This window comes from Halichoerus grypus, chromosome 14 (assembly GCF_964656455.1).
Source record: "Halichoerus grypus chromosome 14, mHalGry1.hap1.1, whole genome shotgun sequence".
NCBI lineage: Eukaryota > Metazoa > Chordata > Mammalia > Carnivora > Phocidae > Halichoerus > Halichoerus grypus.
Window position 1 is genome coordinate 6,039,956 of NC_135725.1, and position 15,770 is coordinate 6,055,725.

Genomic DNA, 15,770 nt, shown 5'->3' on the forward strand with positions numbered 1-15,770 from the left:
TTCTGATTGTTTGCCACATTGGCTGGAGGCAAGGAAATCTGGGATTAAATTCTGGTAAGAGATAAATGGGGATTTAGAGACCTTACCCTACTTTCCTTTCTCTGTGTGTGTGTGTGTGTGTGTTTATGTGTGTATATGTTGAATTTAGGTTTTGTTTTGAATAACATGTTATCCTGAAGTCACATGATAGCATACAGTATTCAAGATTCTCAGTTCCCCTTACTCCAGAACCATGCTTGTATTTTCAGAAACTGGCCTGAACGAGAAGAAGGTGATGTAAGAGGCGAAGCCCAGGTTGGGTTTCTGCAAGGTATCAGTATGTTTCTCAGAGGAATCTCTTGCACCATTCCAAAGTGAAGTTCTAGATATGTTGGCTGAGAATTATAAGACCTTTGCCCTTCCTTATTTTATTAGCGACGGCTAGCTGTAAACTCCCCTTAAGTCCAGCACCGACTTCAATTCATAGAGCATCATGCGATCCCAGGAAGATAAAAGGGGTCTAAGCTTGAGTCCCCATTTCCGGAAGCTCACAGTCTTGTCAGAGCAAGGCTCACGTGGAAACAGCTGAGGAGCTCTCACAAAGCAGATCAAAGGAGCCCGGATGAAAAGACTGCATCGAGATGCTCCTTTATTGGGGCCGGGCCTTTCTCCACAGAGCCCAGAGACTTCACAGTCAGAGGAGACTCACTTTCACAAGCTGGGACCTTCGCTTCTGTTTCTGACATCAGCTCCTCTAGGCGAATTCATGGTTTTGTCATCACCTCTTCTTGTTCTCAGGATGTTTTTGCTGTAGAAAGTGCTGCTTTCAATAGCCTCTAAAGCTTATGAGCAAACTGTATCTTTGGAGTCCCCTTCATCTTCCCTTAGATCTGAAAAGATATTATAAGTCAGGATTGCTTGTGGGCAGCCTCTTTCTTTGCTCGTTCTGATGAGTTTTCTACAGGGACTGACTGCAGCCTTTCCATCTCTTTTCACTAATACCTATTATAATCCTTTTAGTAAGATGGGGCTTTGAGGGCCTTGCCTTTTCAGCAGCACATTAGCAAATCCCAGATCTCTTGCTCACAGTTTAGCTGATTTACCATCAGGACTGAATGAAATTATTGTCCGTGCATTCCTCTCTGTAGCTCTTCATTTCTTTCTCTCATCATTCCTTCATTCAAAAAACATGTTACAGAATGCTGAGCCGTGACAGGCACTGTGCCAGGAGGATAGAAACCGAGAGATGAGTGAGACTCCACGTCTGGTAGAAAAGACCATCAGCTCCTGTGGCACCTTTGTGTGATCTGGAAAAAGTCAGCCCTTCCTTCTGGTGCAGACAGCTCGGTGCCAGGACTCAGGGATAACAAGTGGGGGACAGAGTGGATTTCGGCCCCTTCCTGCCTCCTTGGCCAAGGACCCCTGCGTAGGGCATAACCTGAGCAACCCTGTGCTATGAACCAGGAAATGTAAACAGCATATTATGGTACAGTATGGTGAGCACAGAGGAGAGAGGACCTGACTGCCCAGTAGGTTGGGGAGTTGGGGAAGGTTCCATAGAAGAGGTTACATGTGAGCTGAGCCATGAAGGAGCTCATCTAGTGAAGGGGGGTGAAGGGCAGAGGGACGATGGACAAAGCCACACAGGTCTAAGAGCCTGGCATATATCGGGCACTGCAAGTCCCTGATGATGTCCAGAGTGTCCAACAGGTGCATGAGGGTAGGGGAGACTTGACAAGAATTGAAGCTGGAAGACACTTTAGCAATGATCTAAGCTAGGACCTAAACTCTAGGTCCTTGCTTCTCAAAGTCTGGTTCTCCTTAGGGCAGCTTTGGCATCACCAGACAAATTGTTAGGAGTGTAGAATCCTGGGTGCCACCCAACCTACTGAATCAGGACCTGCATTTTAATCAACTCTTTGGGGAGGAGGGTTTCAAGGTGGCTGTGTAGGAAGATCCTGAGCTCACCTCTTCTCCCTCTGAAAATGGTCTGAAAACTACATGAACTGCTCCCCACAACAAAGGATAAAAGGACAACATCAAGATGGATAGAGAGACAGAGATATGGTCTCCGCAAAACAACACCAGCCCTAGTGTGGGGACATCCAATAGGGGGGGCTCTCACCTGTCTGGGACTTCTCCTGGAGGAACAAGAGTTGGTGCCTCACATCAGGCACCCCAACTCTTGGGATCTGCACCAGAGAGATGAGCTCCCCAAACCAATGGGGACACAAAGTGCTACAGAAAACGAGGGTCTCCTTTCAAATGGCTTGTGTGTGGGCTCACTCACCCCAGGATCCAGCACTAAAGCACCAATTTGAAATTCCCCTAGGCTGTACTTAAAGGAGATTCATTGGCTGGTCCGGGGGCATCTGCTGGAGAGGCAGGGACAGTTGAGTCTCCCTCCGAAGGCAGAGGTGCCAGTGGATGTCATCTGTGCATTCTCCAGCTTCCTCCCACTGCCTTGCTGAGGCTGAAAAGTGCAGGTTGTCACAGCAACCCCCTCTCCCTGGCTGGGGCAGGCAAAGGTCAATGGTCCTGGCATTCTCCCACTCCCAGCCTGGGGCCAACATGCACTTGCAGTCAAGCCATTTTCCCACTGCTTTTCTGAAGCTGGCCACACTTCCTAACCTCTCCAGCTGCCCTGCTAAAGCCCGCAGGCCCCTGCCAACCACCCAGAGGCTGCCCCTTGTGCCCCTGGTGGCCAAGGGGGGGGGGCGGATCTTGAGCTAAAACTATCAGAAAGACAGGTGTTGGCCAGTAAGTACAGACAGCTTACTGAAATGCGGCACCAGTCTTCATGTGAAAAAGGCCTATTTTCTAATCCTGGAGCTTCAGCCTGAGAGACAGGCTTCAGGGTGCCATAAGCTAGAGGCTGTGGAGATGCTCCCAGAAAATGTCTTAGGAGACACCATGCTTGCACAACCCCTTGGCCCTGCTACAGCTCAGTAAGACCTCACAGAAAGGAGCTTCTCCATTCATCGGGAACCCTGGTTTTTGAAACTGTTGCCCAGGGGCACATCCCGAGCTCCCAGTCTGGAGGCCAGCAGGGTTTAACGACTGTGGCCCCACAGGACTGTATATTCTCCATACTTCAAAAGCTTCTGCGTGAGGGTTTGACTTCCAGTCAGCCTGAAAGTGGGTGCTAATGAGATTCCTCTCCTTGGAACACTGATAGGCCTTGGAATACCCTTAACAACAGGGACTTACCAAGAATAAACCAGGCCCTTTAGATAATCACAAAGGTTCAAGAGACAATGGAGAACTAGGTCAAGGGCAAATAAGAAGTTTCATCACCTCCACAAGGCGGTTCCTTCAACACTGAAAGAGGCAGCTGTTTCACCGAACCTGTAGAAACTCAGCAATCAAGCAAAATGAGGAAACAGAGAAGTCTGTTCTAAATGAGAGAGAAAGACAAAACCTCAGAAAAAAGACCTTAATGCTATGGACATAAGTAATCTACCTGATAAATATCCCAAGTAATAGTCATAAAGGTGCTCGCTGAACTCAGGAGAAGAATGGATGAACAGAGTGAGAACTTCAATACGGAGACAGAAAAATATAAGAAAGCAACAAGCAGAAGTCACAGAGCTGAAGAATACAATAACCGAACTAAAAAAAAAAAAAAAATACACTAGAAGGATTTGACAGCAGACTGGATGAAATGGAAAAACAGACCAGTGAGTTGGAAGACAAAGCACTGAAATCCACTCAGAGCAGCAAAAAGTAAAAAGAGCTTAAAAAAAAATGAAAAACAAAAACAAAAACAAAAACCTAAGAGACCTAGAGGAGAAGGGGGTGGGGAGCGAGAAAGGGCATATATACCAATGAAGAGATCACACGTGACAATGGATAGGTCATCCACTGACAGAAAATTAATAAGGAAACGTCAGCCTTAAACATTGCATTAGACCAGATGGACTTAATAGATATATAGAGAACATTCCATCCAAAAGCAGCAGAATTCACATTCTCAAATACACATGGAATGATCTCCAGGATAGATCACCTGTTCAGCAAAACAAAACAAGTCTCAATAAATTCAAGAAGATTTAAATCTTATCAAGCATCTTTGCTGACCACAATGGCATGAAAGCAGAAATCGATTACAAAAAGGAAGCTGGAAGACCCACAAATACATGGAGATTAAACACTGTGCTACTGAGCACCCACTGGGTCATCAAAGAAATTAAAAGGAGAAATTAAAAAATACCCAAAGATAAATGAAAACAGAAAAAACACTAAAATCTATGGGATGCAGCCAAAGAGTTTCTAGGAGGGAGGTTCATGGCCATACCAGCTTGCCTCAAGAAACAAGAAAAATCTCAAACAATCTAACCTTACACTTAAAGGAACTAGAAAATGAAGAACAAATGAAACCCAACGTTAGTAGAAGGAAGGAAATAATAAAGATCAGAGTGGAAATAAATGAAATAGAGACTAAAAAGATAATAGGAAAGATCAGCAAAACCAAGAGCTGGTTCTTTGAAAAAATAAACAAAATTGACGAAAGCCTTTAGCTAGGCTCACCGAGAGAAAAGAGAGAGGGCTCAAATAAAATCAGGAATGAAAGAGAAGTTACAGCTGAACCACAGAAACACAAAGGATTGTAAGAGACTGCTATGAACAATTATATGCCAACCACTGGACAACCTAGAAGAAATAAATAAATTCCTAGAAACATACAGTCTTTCAAGACTGAATCAGGAAGAAACAGAAAATCTGAACAGACTGATTACTAGTAAGGTGATTGAATCAGTAATCAAAAACCTCCCAACAAACAAAAGTCCAGGATAAGAGAGCTTCACTGGTGAATTCTACCAAAGAGTTGAAGAGCATTTAATACCTATCCTTCCCTGGAGGAGGTTACATGTGAGCTGAGCCATGAAGGAGCTCATGCAGTGAAGAGGGGTGAAGAGCAGAGGGAAGATGGACAAAGCCACACAAGTTTGAAGAGCCTGGCATGTTTGGGGCGCTGCAAGTCACTGATGATGTCCAGAGTGTCCAGCAGGTGTGTGAGGGTGGGGGAAACTTGAGAAGAATTAAAGCTGGAAGAAGCTTTTGGCAATGATCTAAGCTAGGACCTAAACAAACCAAACCAAACCAAACCCAGACTCACAGATACAGAGAACAGGCTGGGCGTTGCTGGTTACAGGCTGGGGGTTGGGGTGAGGCAAAAATGGGTGAAGGGGAGCAAAAAGTACAAACTTCCAGTTATAAAACAAATAAGTCCCTGAGGATGTAATGTACAGCATTATTAAAAGTAGGTATTGAGCACCTAGTGTTTGTCAGGCACTGATAGCACCACATTTCTAGTAACTACAGAACTCTCAACACACTTCCAGATCTCCCAAGAGATCCCTTCCCAAAGCTTCTGTCTTTACTGTGCTAGACTTTTCTCCCTCCAACCCCAGGTGGTTCATGGGAACAGCTTGAAGCTGGAAGGCTCTGGGGTTTCTGTTCTATGCTCAGTCCTCTGCGTGAGGGCTGCCCTGATTCTTTTTCTCCAAGAGGAATCCTGAGGGGGCAAAAAATCCAGGTTCAGGTGGGGTTTCAGCACCTGTGGGAGGTTATTACTGCAATTGGCAAGGGACTGGCTCTGGTTTTTGTGTGTTTTGGCCACTGAGGTAAGAGTGGGGTGTACAGGGAAACATAGACTAATTTCCCTCAAAAGAAGAATGGGTTGAAGAGTAAGTTTGAAGAGTAAGTTTGAGGTGCACAGAAGGGACCGTTGGGGAGGGGAAGCAAAAGAGAAGTAACACCGTTCCCCCAAACTGTTTCTGGGAATTCAGCATAGAAATCTCTTAAGGTCATCACAGTATCATCACTCAGTGATGGAAAATCATGTTACCATAAAACAGAGTTGACAAAAGAAAGGTATAGTTGGTGGTAGGGTGGTATTTGGTTTGGCTTTTATATCTAATTGTGCAATCTGACTGCAGAAAGGCCAAGTCGGATGCTTACCCTGAGCTGGTAGCTTTGCTGACGTGTTCTCTCTACCTCCTTCCCACAGGTAGCTGGTTCCTCTAAACCCATGGGTACGGGAGAGCCAAGGGGGAAGACAGGGGAAGAAATATGCAAATAGCAAGGCCCTACCCTAGAGCGTCCAGGGGCAGCTTTAATTTTCAAGATAAAAAAGAACAGTTGTGCTCAGTTATACAGCAATCACTGGAAAGAAAATATGATCTAGATCTCTTAATCTCTCTTATTTCCTTCAGAATGTCTGTAGTCATTGAAGACTGCTTTAGGCAGGCCTGTAGGTTGCTTGAATTAAAACAGAAAAAAAAAAAAAAGACAAAAAGCGGAAGAAAGTAATCTGCAATTAATTGATAGGTGGAGACCATCTCAAGAATCAAGTGGTGGGATTTATCTTAGAAGGACCCAAGGTCAGGCTGTTGTAATTCAAAGGGAGGTGGTAACGTGTTTCTCCAAGTGTGGTCTGTGCACTTGTGTTGATCCCCAAAGGATCCCGGGTCTGCAAAGACCTGTGTGGTCAGCAGTTCCTGAGAGGACCAGACAGATGGCTGTGAATATCAAACCATAGAACACAGATGTGCCTTTATACGTAAATGCAATTTTGCTTGGAAGGCAGGATGTTTTTTCAGCTTCAACTGTTGGGGCCAGATGAATAGAAAACATGTGTTTGAAACAACGGATTAGTATCAACCGTCCGGGCAACTGCTAGATGTCCCGGGACCAGTAGATGTGGTCCCTTTATGCCTCTCATCCAGGGAAGGTTAGTCGCCGCCTGAAACTGCCTTTTGCCACTTCTTTTTCCTTTGTGGCCATTGGCTGAGTGGGGAGGAAGTGTCTGAACTTGAGCCCCGGCAGCTCTGTTTCAGTTACAACCGGAAGTGAGTGTCCAACGGAGAGACAATCACTTAGGTGTGCTTGGAATAGTGAGCCTTTGTCCCGATGCATTTCACTGCTTAATTATGTCTTGTGTAGATGAGCCCTAAAATATATTTTCCTTTGTGGTTTGTGTGAAGAATTTTGGAGTTAGAGAACAATGTATTAGAGTTAGAGTTAGAGAACAATGTATTAGAGTTAGAGAACAATGTGTTAGAGAACAATGTGTTAGAGAACAATGTGTTAGAGTTAGAGTTAGAGAACAATGTGTTAGAGTTAGAGAACAATGTATTAGAGTTAGAGTTAGAGAACAATGTGTTAGAATTAGAGAACAATGTATTAGAGTTAGAGTTAGAGAACAACGTATTAGGTCTTGGGGCCCAGTTATGTTACTTTGGACACGGGACTCTCAGCTTCCATTTCCCATCAGAAAAAATGAGGAAAATCCTACCTATCTCGCCAAATTGTTCGAAGGGGTTAAATTTGATGATTTATGGAGAGCTGCTCACGCAGTGTTTAGCACGGCAGACTTCCTTGTGTGTTCTTTTCTTCTTCACTTTCACTTGGGCACCAAATAGCCAAAGCTTAATGAATGATTAGCTGCTAGTGTGGTCATTTGTCTCAAAACCTGTATTGTGGGACAACAGAGTCAGCTCAGCCAACCTTCATGCAAAAGTGAAAACCCTGGGATTTTCAGGAAACAAGCTCTTACCAGAAAATTGCCCTATGTAAGGAGGCACACCAGCTTAAACTGGGGGCCAATATTTCATGACATCTTAATTGCTGGAAATAGGAAGTTGGGGTGTGGAGGTGGAGAGAAGCTGCTATTTCCAAGGTACAAGATTTTTTTTCCCCAGAAAGAACATTTTAAATTTACCTTTGAGATTGATTATCTCACCTGTGAGGAAAAAGACAGGGACCTGCCTGTGGATGTGTCCCTAATCTCAAGTCAGGTTGGAAAAGGTCATATAAACCCAACTAGGAAACTTTATGAAATCACTCCCCATTTCCCCCTTTCCCCATGAGCTTCTGCCACACACCCCTCCATGGTTGTGTATCTCTGCAGAAGTTTAGACGTTGTTACTGATGGAGAGTGTTTCATCATCCTCCAGTGTTTTTGGGGTAAAAAGTCTGCTTTGCAGCACGCTATGTCTCTCATCTGCCTTCCTCTGTCTGAGGCTCCAAAGGAAAGTCCTGAGGAATTCTAGCTCTTCAGTCTTACCAGTATTGCCCTGGCGGGGGGGGGGGGGGGGGGCACTCCTTACTTAATTCTGTAAAGGATTGCCCGAAAACATAAAATCCTACAGAAAAATTCATGGCCCCAGCACCTGAGAGGTACTGTTGGACATCCCTCCAGTGCTTCCAGGATCCCAGTTCCCTCCCTGGGTGTACTGACCTCCAGTGACCAAACCAGTGGTTTCTAGCCACCCCCCCCTACCCCCCCCCCCCCAGTGACTGGAGGGTAAAGGCCCTGTCATGGGTTATGGATTACCCAACCACACATACCCCAGCTGCTTTCCCCATTTGAGTCATCTTATGACATCATTCCTTTTATATAGGATACAACTATGTAAAAGGTTAGAAAGATGACTTCTATGATCTGCAAGTCCCTTGAGGACAGGAATAATGCGTTACTATCTCTGTCTCCCTCACGTCTAGTATATAGTGCTTAGCACTAGATCAGTGGTAAATAAGATTCACAGCGTGGTTTTCCCATAACTGCATCTTCCAAGGATAGGCCTGGACCCTACCTCCCTAAAAATGGCTCTTTCTCCCAAGTCTTAGTATGTTGCCCTGGTTGCATTAATCAATAGCTCCTAAAGAGCTTCTTAAAGCCTAAAAAGGCTTTGAGGCCTAAAGGAAATTATCTCTGAAGGTGAGTGTTCAGGCAGAAAGGTGGAGACATGCAGGTGGTATTGGTGTAGGGGGAAGGGTAGGGACTTCCCAGCATCCCTCCTCACACGCCCAGACACAACCACTTCCTTTGCCTACAGAGACCATTCTATCTGGATGCATTTCTCTGAGGTAGTAGGACCCCTGGCTACTGCCTTAAAACCAAGCCCAGAATTTCACGACAGCCCTTCCTCAATCTTGACGCTATCCTCCAGGTAAAGGCAGATATTGACTACCCTTTACATAGTTTCTCATTTGTGTCATTAGCCTCACTCTGTTCTTAGATACAAGGAGTGTTGAAAACGGGATGTTTGAGTTTAAAAACAGAGTTTAGAGAAAAAAGTAATAATATCGAGAAAGGAATATGGCTGGATGCCTGGGTGGCTCAGTCGGTTAAGTGTCTGCCTTCGGCTCAGGTCATGATCCCAGGGTCCTGCGTCGGGCTCCCTGCTCCGCGGGGAGCCTGCTTTTCCCTCTCCCTCTGCCTGCAACTCCCCCTGCTTGTGCTCTCTCTCTCTCTATCTTTCTGTGTCAAATAAATAAATAAAATCTTAAAAAAAAAAAAAGGAATATGGCAAGTTGACATAGTTCTCAAGGAACCATACCAATGAGGGATGGAAACTGGGATCATCTGATGATAGATTGATTAGAATATCTTGGCAGAGGAAAGTTCATTTAGGATAAGATCTTGAGAGTCATGCTGCTGATGAAAGATCCAGTCTCTGGAGAGGGGTAGAGCTGGAACCCATCTCATTCCACATCTACCCCTCTCTGATGCATCTGGTTCTAGGGTGGAGCTTCACTTACATTTCGCAACAATACCAGAGACTGGATCCCCCCTTGACCCTAAAGGAAGTTGAGTGACTAGTTTGAACAGTTATAGGATCTCAAGATAAAAAGGAGACCTTATGAGTTTACCTCCTCAGGGAAGAATACCTTCTACAGCATCCTGAAAAAATGGTAGTTCCGGGATGTGTGAATATTTCCAAAAGCTGGGAGATGAACTTTGGTGAGTAGCTCTAGTTATTAGTGAGTTCTTGCCAGTTCTGGGTCAAACTCTGCTTCAGTGTAACTTGTACCTCTTGAACTTGGCTTTCACATCTTCCCTTGATAATTCTTCTCCAGGAGAAATACACCCAACTCCTTCAAGTATTCCTAATCAACAGTGTTTCCCAGCCCCATCACTATTTTGGGTGCCTCACTCCAAATCTATTCCCATCTATCAGTGTCCCAGTTACGTAGGGCCTAGAGTAGAACAAAATACTCTATATGCAGGCTGGTCTAGACATGGAAGTTACAGTAAAACTCTTTGCTCCCAGTCCTAAACAGTATCCTGCTATCACATGTGCTCAAGTTCTCAGCTTTTTAGCAATTGGATTTCAATTCAACCCGCATTTGTCGTTACGGCACATTTGTAGTTTATGAGTATGATGTCACTCATTATTTTATATTAAGTCCCTAGAATTTTTTCTAATTTATGCTAACAAAGCAAGCTTCTTTCCTCTTCGGTGCCCACACGCCTAAAGGAAAGACTTTATACTCTATCTCCTTCGTCTTGACTTAGTCAAGCTGGGATTTTAGATTAGAAAACCCTCACTTACCTGATTGACTATTCTCCCTGCTTTATTAGTCTTCAGATGGTACAGGCTCATCTATGCCCTTATACAAGTCGCTGATTAAGACAGAGGTAAAGAGAAAAAAAGACAATTTTTTTTAATAGATGCTTTGTCAGTCTGACCTCTTCTCCCAACCGTATTAACTGATGCATATGCATATAAATGCAACTCTTTGTATGTGCTGTGATAAAAATGAAGATACTCTGTGTTTATGGCATCTCCTTGAGCTACCCAACTGGTAACTCTACTTAAAAAGAAATGGGTACGTTGGGCAAGTTACTTTCCTTCTCTAAACCTGATTTGCCTTATCGGTAAGATGAGAATGTTTGCACTATTTGCTTTACCAGTTGGCAGTGAGGCTCAACCAGATATTTGAAAATGCTTTGCATTTGCCACGGAAATCAAAATGATGATGATATTACTACTGTCAAGTCCAGCTGGTTCAGGCTCTATTTGTTTCCTTCTCAAACCTGTTTGCAATGCTGGATAGCCATCAGTTCCTGACAAAACACTGTGATTGGATTTCTGATCTGTCCCCTGCCTCCCTGTCAGACCAGCTTCCCCTGACGCCTGACTCGGATCCATACTCAGATTATGATTCACTTGTTCCCTTCTGTTGCTATTTGCAGATTCTGACCTGGCTGCGTATCCGGGCTTGTGGCCTGAGACCTGATTCCCATGTGACAATTCCAGCTCTGGATGGACTCCTCAGCTGAGTGCCCAGCTCCCAACACCCAGAGGCCCTGAGTTTGTGAGAGGAATGATGAAATGACTGAATGTAAGATGAGTGACAGCTGCCTTCAGACTCACATCTGCACCTTTGCCTATGTTTTTGGTCTCTTGTGGACAGACAGACAGATAAATGTGCAGGCAGAGAAATAGACAGATGGCTAGTCAGACATATACGTAGATAGACAGATAGGAAGATCAAATGAAATGCCATACGAAAACAAGTGTTACACATTCTTATACAGTTTGCCCTCATTCAGGGCTGATTTTCAGCATATACTGGTATGGTTGCACCTTTGTAGTGGATAGAACTATCTAGATAGAAAATAGGCACTGTCCCAAGCACCCTGAGTGGCCCCCCACCATCCTGGCCATCTCCTGAGGCTTGCTGCTTCCCCAGGTCCCCCAGATATCCCCCTGGCCACCACTTAACAACCAGCTTCCAGGATGCTTCTCCAGCCTTTGGACAAGTGCCCCTGCTGGTTTCGGAATATCAGCCCTGCCGCCATTACTGATCTACTCCTTACCTGTCACTAAAAACCTTCCAGGCCCAGGACATTTCTCGTTCCCTCACTAGTCTTGTGCTTCTCCCTCCCACCCACTCCAATTACTTTGAGTCTTTTTTTTTTTTTTTTTTTTTTTTAAAGATTTCATTTATTTATTTGACAGAGAGACACAGCGAGAGAGGGAATACAAGCAGGGGGAGTGGGAGAGAGAGAAGCAGGCTTCCCGTGGAGCAGGGAGCCCGATGCGGGGCTCGATCCCAGGACCCTGGGATCACGACCTGAGCCGAAGGCAGACGCTTAACGACTGAGCCACCCAGGCGCCCCTCCAATTACTTTGAGTCTTACGGTCTGTTTCCTTGCATCAGACACTCAATTGTATGTGGCCTTGGTTTTTCTACAACTTTTCCCGTGTGGATTTCTCCAGCCCCCTGAGAATCCCTGAAAGTGCGGTGTATCTCATAGACTGCGGACCCCTCACATCTCACACGGTGCTGACGGGGGGGTTCCCAGCCCCAACATGGATCTGATGGGTCCCTGGGACTAGACCAGTGGCCTTTCCCTCCAAATGGCCCTGAAAGGGAGAGGCTGTTGTTGGGGAGTCCAGTGAACACCCCCGTCTCATCAATGAACACTCAGAAAAGTGCAGCGTTGGTCAGCCTGGGCTTGAACTTTTCTTTCTCTTTTTTTTAGTGTTCAACGATTGATTAGTGGTGTACAACACCCAGTGCTCCTCCCCACACGCGCCCTCCTTAATGCCCGTCCCCCGGTCACCCCATCCTCTCACCCCCCCTCCCCTCTGTCACCCTCAGTTTGGTTCCCGGACCATGAGAGACCCTGGACTCGGGGGCTCGAACTTTTCATTTCGCTTCTCACGGGGACCGGGCTGAGGAGGGAGGGACGGGCATTTCCCGGGACATCTTCCAAACGTCACATTCCAGCACCTCACGCTCATTGTTCTTTCCTTCTCTTCGCTTTTAGACAAGAACTCAAGCCGTGTGTGTGTGTCGGAGAGACCCCTGTGGCTCCCCACCCCTGACCTGCCTGCCCCGGGAGGGTGGTTTCGGAGCTGCAGTCCCCGGGCGCCGCGTGGGGCGGCCGGGAGGGGCTCGCCCGTCACATGCGCGTCACACGTCCTGCCCCAGGCCGGTCCGCACACCTGACTGAGCAGGCCGGGTGCCGGCAGCCCCGCGCCTCCGCACGCTTTCACTTAGTCAGCTTTTCTTTTAGTTTCTTTTTGGAGTCTCTTAGAAGCAGGGGTGAAAGTGCGCACTTGGCAGGAGGGACAGAAACAGGCTGTGTGTACAGAATTTTTGCCAAAAATACTATAATATTTGGCATTCATGCAACCTTTTGATTTTCAAGAGATAGACACTAAAATTCTAAAATTTCAAATTTTTTTTTTTAAGATTTTATTTATTTACCTATTTGAGAGAGAGACAGAGACCGAGAGCGCACAAGCAGCAGGAGGAGCACAGGGAGAGGGAGAAGCAGGCTCCCCGCTGAGAGCCGGGGGCGGGGCTCCATCCCAGGACCCAGGGATCACGACCTGAGCCGATGCTCAACACACTGAGCCACGCAGGCGCCCCTAAAATTTCAAAATATTTTTTAAAAATCTTTTAAATTTAAATTAAATAATTTAAAACATCAAGTTTATTGGGTTTTTCTTTTTTTCAGATTAAAAACATAAAATGTTGGGGCGCCTGGGTGGCTCAGTTGGTTAAGCGGCTGCCTTCGGCTCAGGTCATGATCCCGGGGTCCTGGGATCGAGTCCCGCATCCGGCTCCCTGCTCAGCGGGAAGCCTGCTTCTCCCTCTCCCACTCCCCCTGCTTGTGCTCTCTCTCTCTCTCTCTCTGACAAATAAAAAAATACAAATAAATAAAAACATAAAATGTGTTTTTTAAAACCTTCCAAATACAGGAAGAATATAAAGAAAATAAAAATTGACCGCAATCTCATCACATTGACAGAGATGGAGACTGTCATTACTAGTCTAATTTCACAGTTGAGACAGCAAAGGAGAGGAGGAAGGAAAAAAGGAAGGAATGTGTGCTTTTAGATTTTCTTCCCAAACGTGCTAAAAACAGGACTTTGTGGAAGTAATCGCCCCCGTTTTTTTTTTTTATTGAAGTACAGCTGATATATCATATTTATTAGTTTCAGGTATACAACATAGTGATTCGACATGGACATTCATTATGAAAGGATCACCACAATTTAAGTTCCCTTAAATTTTAAGTGTTCCCTTTGGCAGCACACACACTAAAATTGGAAAGATAGAATATTAGCATGGCCCTGTGCACACAATTCTGTGAAGCATTCCATATTAAAATATAGATATATATCATGATATGGAAACCAGAGCTCGTTATGCTTATGGACCACTGAGACACTGTGATACTTGGAAATAGCAATGGTACTCCTGGCAGTGTTATTAGAAATATGAGTATCTGTCATTTCTTTCAGAGATTTTGAGGAGAACTATGATTTCACTTATATGTGGAATCCAAACAAAACAAATGAACAAACAGAACAAAAGAGAAAAAGGCTCAGAGATACAGAGAACAAACTGGAGGTTAGGGGGCTGTGGGGGGATGGGCAAAATAGGTGAAGGGGATGAAGAGGTATAAACTTCCAGTTATCAAATAAATAAGTCACAGCATAGGGAATACTGTCAATAATATGGTAATAATTCTGCAGGGTGGCAGATGGTGACTAGACTTATTGTGGTGATCCTTTCATAATGTATGTCCATGTCGAATCACTATGTTGTATACCTGAAACTGAGAAACAAACTGAGGGTTCTAGAGAGGAGGGGGTGGGGGGATGGGTTAGCCTGGTGATGGGTATTAAGGAGGGCACGTACTGCATGGAGCACTGGGTGTTATACGCAAACAATGAATCATGGAACACTACATCAAAAACTAATGATGTAATGTATGGTGATTAACATAATAAAATTTAAAAAAATAAATATTTAAATACAAAAAAAAGTGCTGTACATTACCAAAAATTTTTGTAAAATAGAGAAAAGGGGAAAGTTCCACACAACTCCACCACTTTAACAAAACCCTATTAATATGTTAGTATACATACTTCTTCCCAACTTTTTGTTCCATTCTCACATTTTTCTTATTTGTTTTGTATTTATTTATTTGGACTTGACATAGTAATAGAAAGGAAACCATTATGATAAGACCCCCACATCATTGTTCCAGGCTGATTCTCTCTCTCTGTTTCTCTCTTTACTTTTGCTACTTATCCTCAAGTGTCTAGGGTTTTATAACATGATAGTTAGATAAGGAGAAATGGCTTGAATCCAGCTCTACTAACTGTGTGAACTTGGGGAAATTACTAAGGAACTTTGTCTGCACTTTCTCATCTGAACAATGAATATAGCACACTTCCTATCCATTAGACTGTGCGAGCGTGAAAAGAGATCACGTACATAAACTGAGTGACATAGTGATGGGCTCAGGGTGAGAAATTATTTGTTTTACTTAGAATTATATCATAACAATTATTCCATATTCCCACATAATCTTTTTAACTGTCATATTATGACTAGATGGTAGTCCGCAATCCAAATACAAATTACTATGACTAACTCACTTCCATTTTGTTTGACAGGTCATTTCCAGTTTGGGGCCATCTGGATAAGACTGTAATTAGAACATTTTTTCATATAAGACACATTTTGCTTCAGTCCACGATTTCCTTTAGAAAAATCCTTGGAATGGAATGGTATTTTTGTGTAAAAAATATACACCTTGACATGGTTCTTGCTACATATCCAAGCATATTTTTTAGTTCATTTTTTTTTTAACTTGAACTGAGTATAGAGTTATATACCTTGCTTTTTTTCATTCAATGTTATGGCAAACCTTTTTTTTAAAAAAAATCACATATTTAGGGGCACCTGGGTGACTCAGCCGGTTAAGCGTCTGCCTTCGGCTCAGGTCATGATCCCAAGGTTCTGGGATCGAGTCCCGCATCGGGCTCCCTGCTCCATGGAGGGCATGCTTCTCCCTCTGCCTCTGCCTGCCGCTCCCCCTGCTTGTATGCGCTCTTTCTCTCTCTGTCAAACAAGTACAATCTTTTTTAAAAAATCACATATTTATATTTGCAATGAATGTCTCCCTGTCAAATAAAGAAAATCTTTTTAAAAATCATATATTTATATTTGCAATGAATGTCTCC

At 44.3% G+C, this 15,770-nt stretch overlaps 1 protein-coding gene across 2 annotated transcripts in view; it reads right to left on the bottom strand.

The window, feature by feature from the left end:
* RIC1 (RIC1 partner of RAB6A GEF complex) overlaps positions 1-15,770 on the bottom strand; it is a 347,665-nt gene that overhangs the window by 202,867 nt on the left and 129,028 nt on the right. The gene's annotated exons all lie outside the window — the stretch shown is intronic.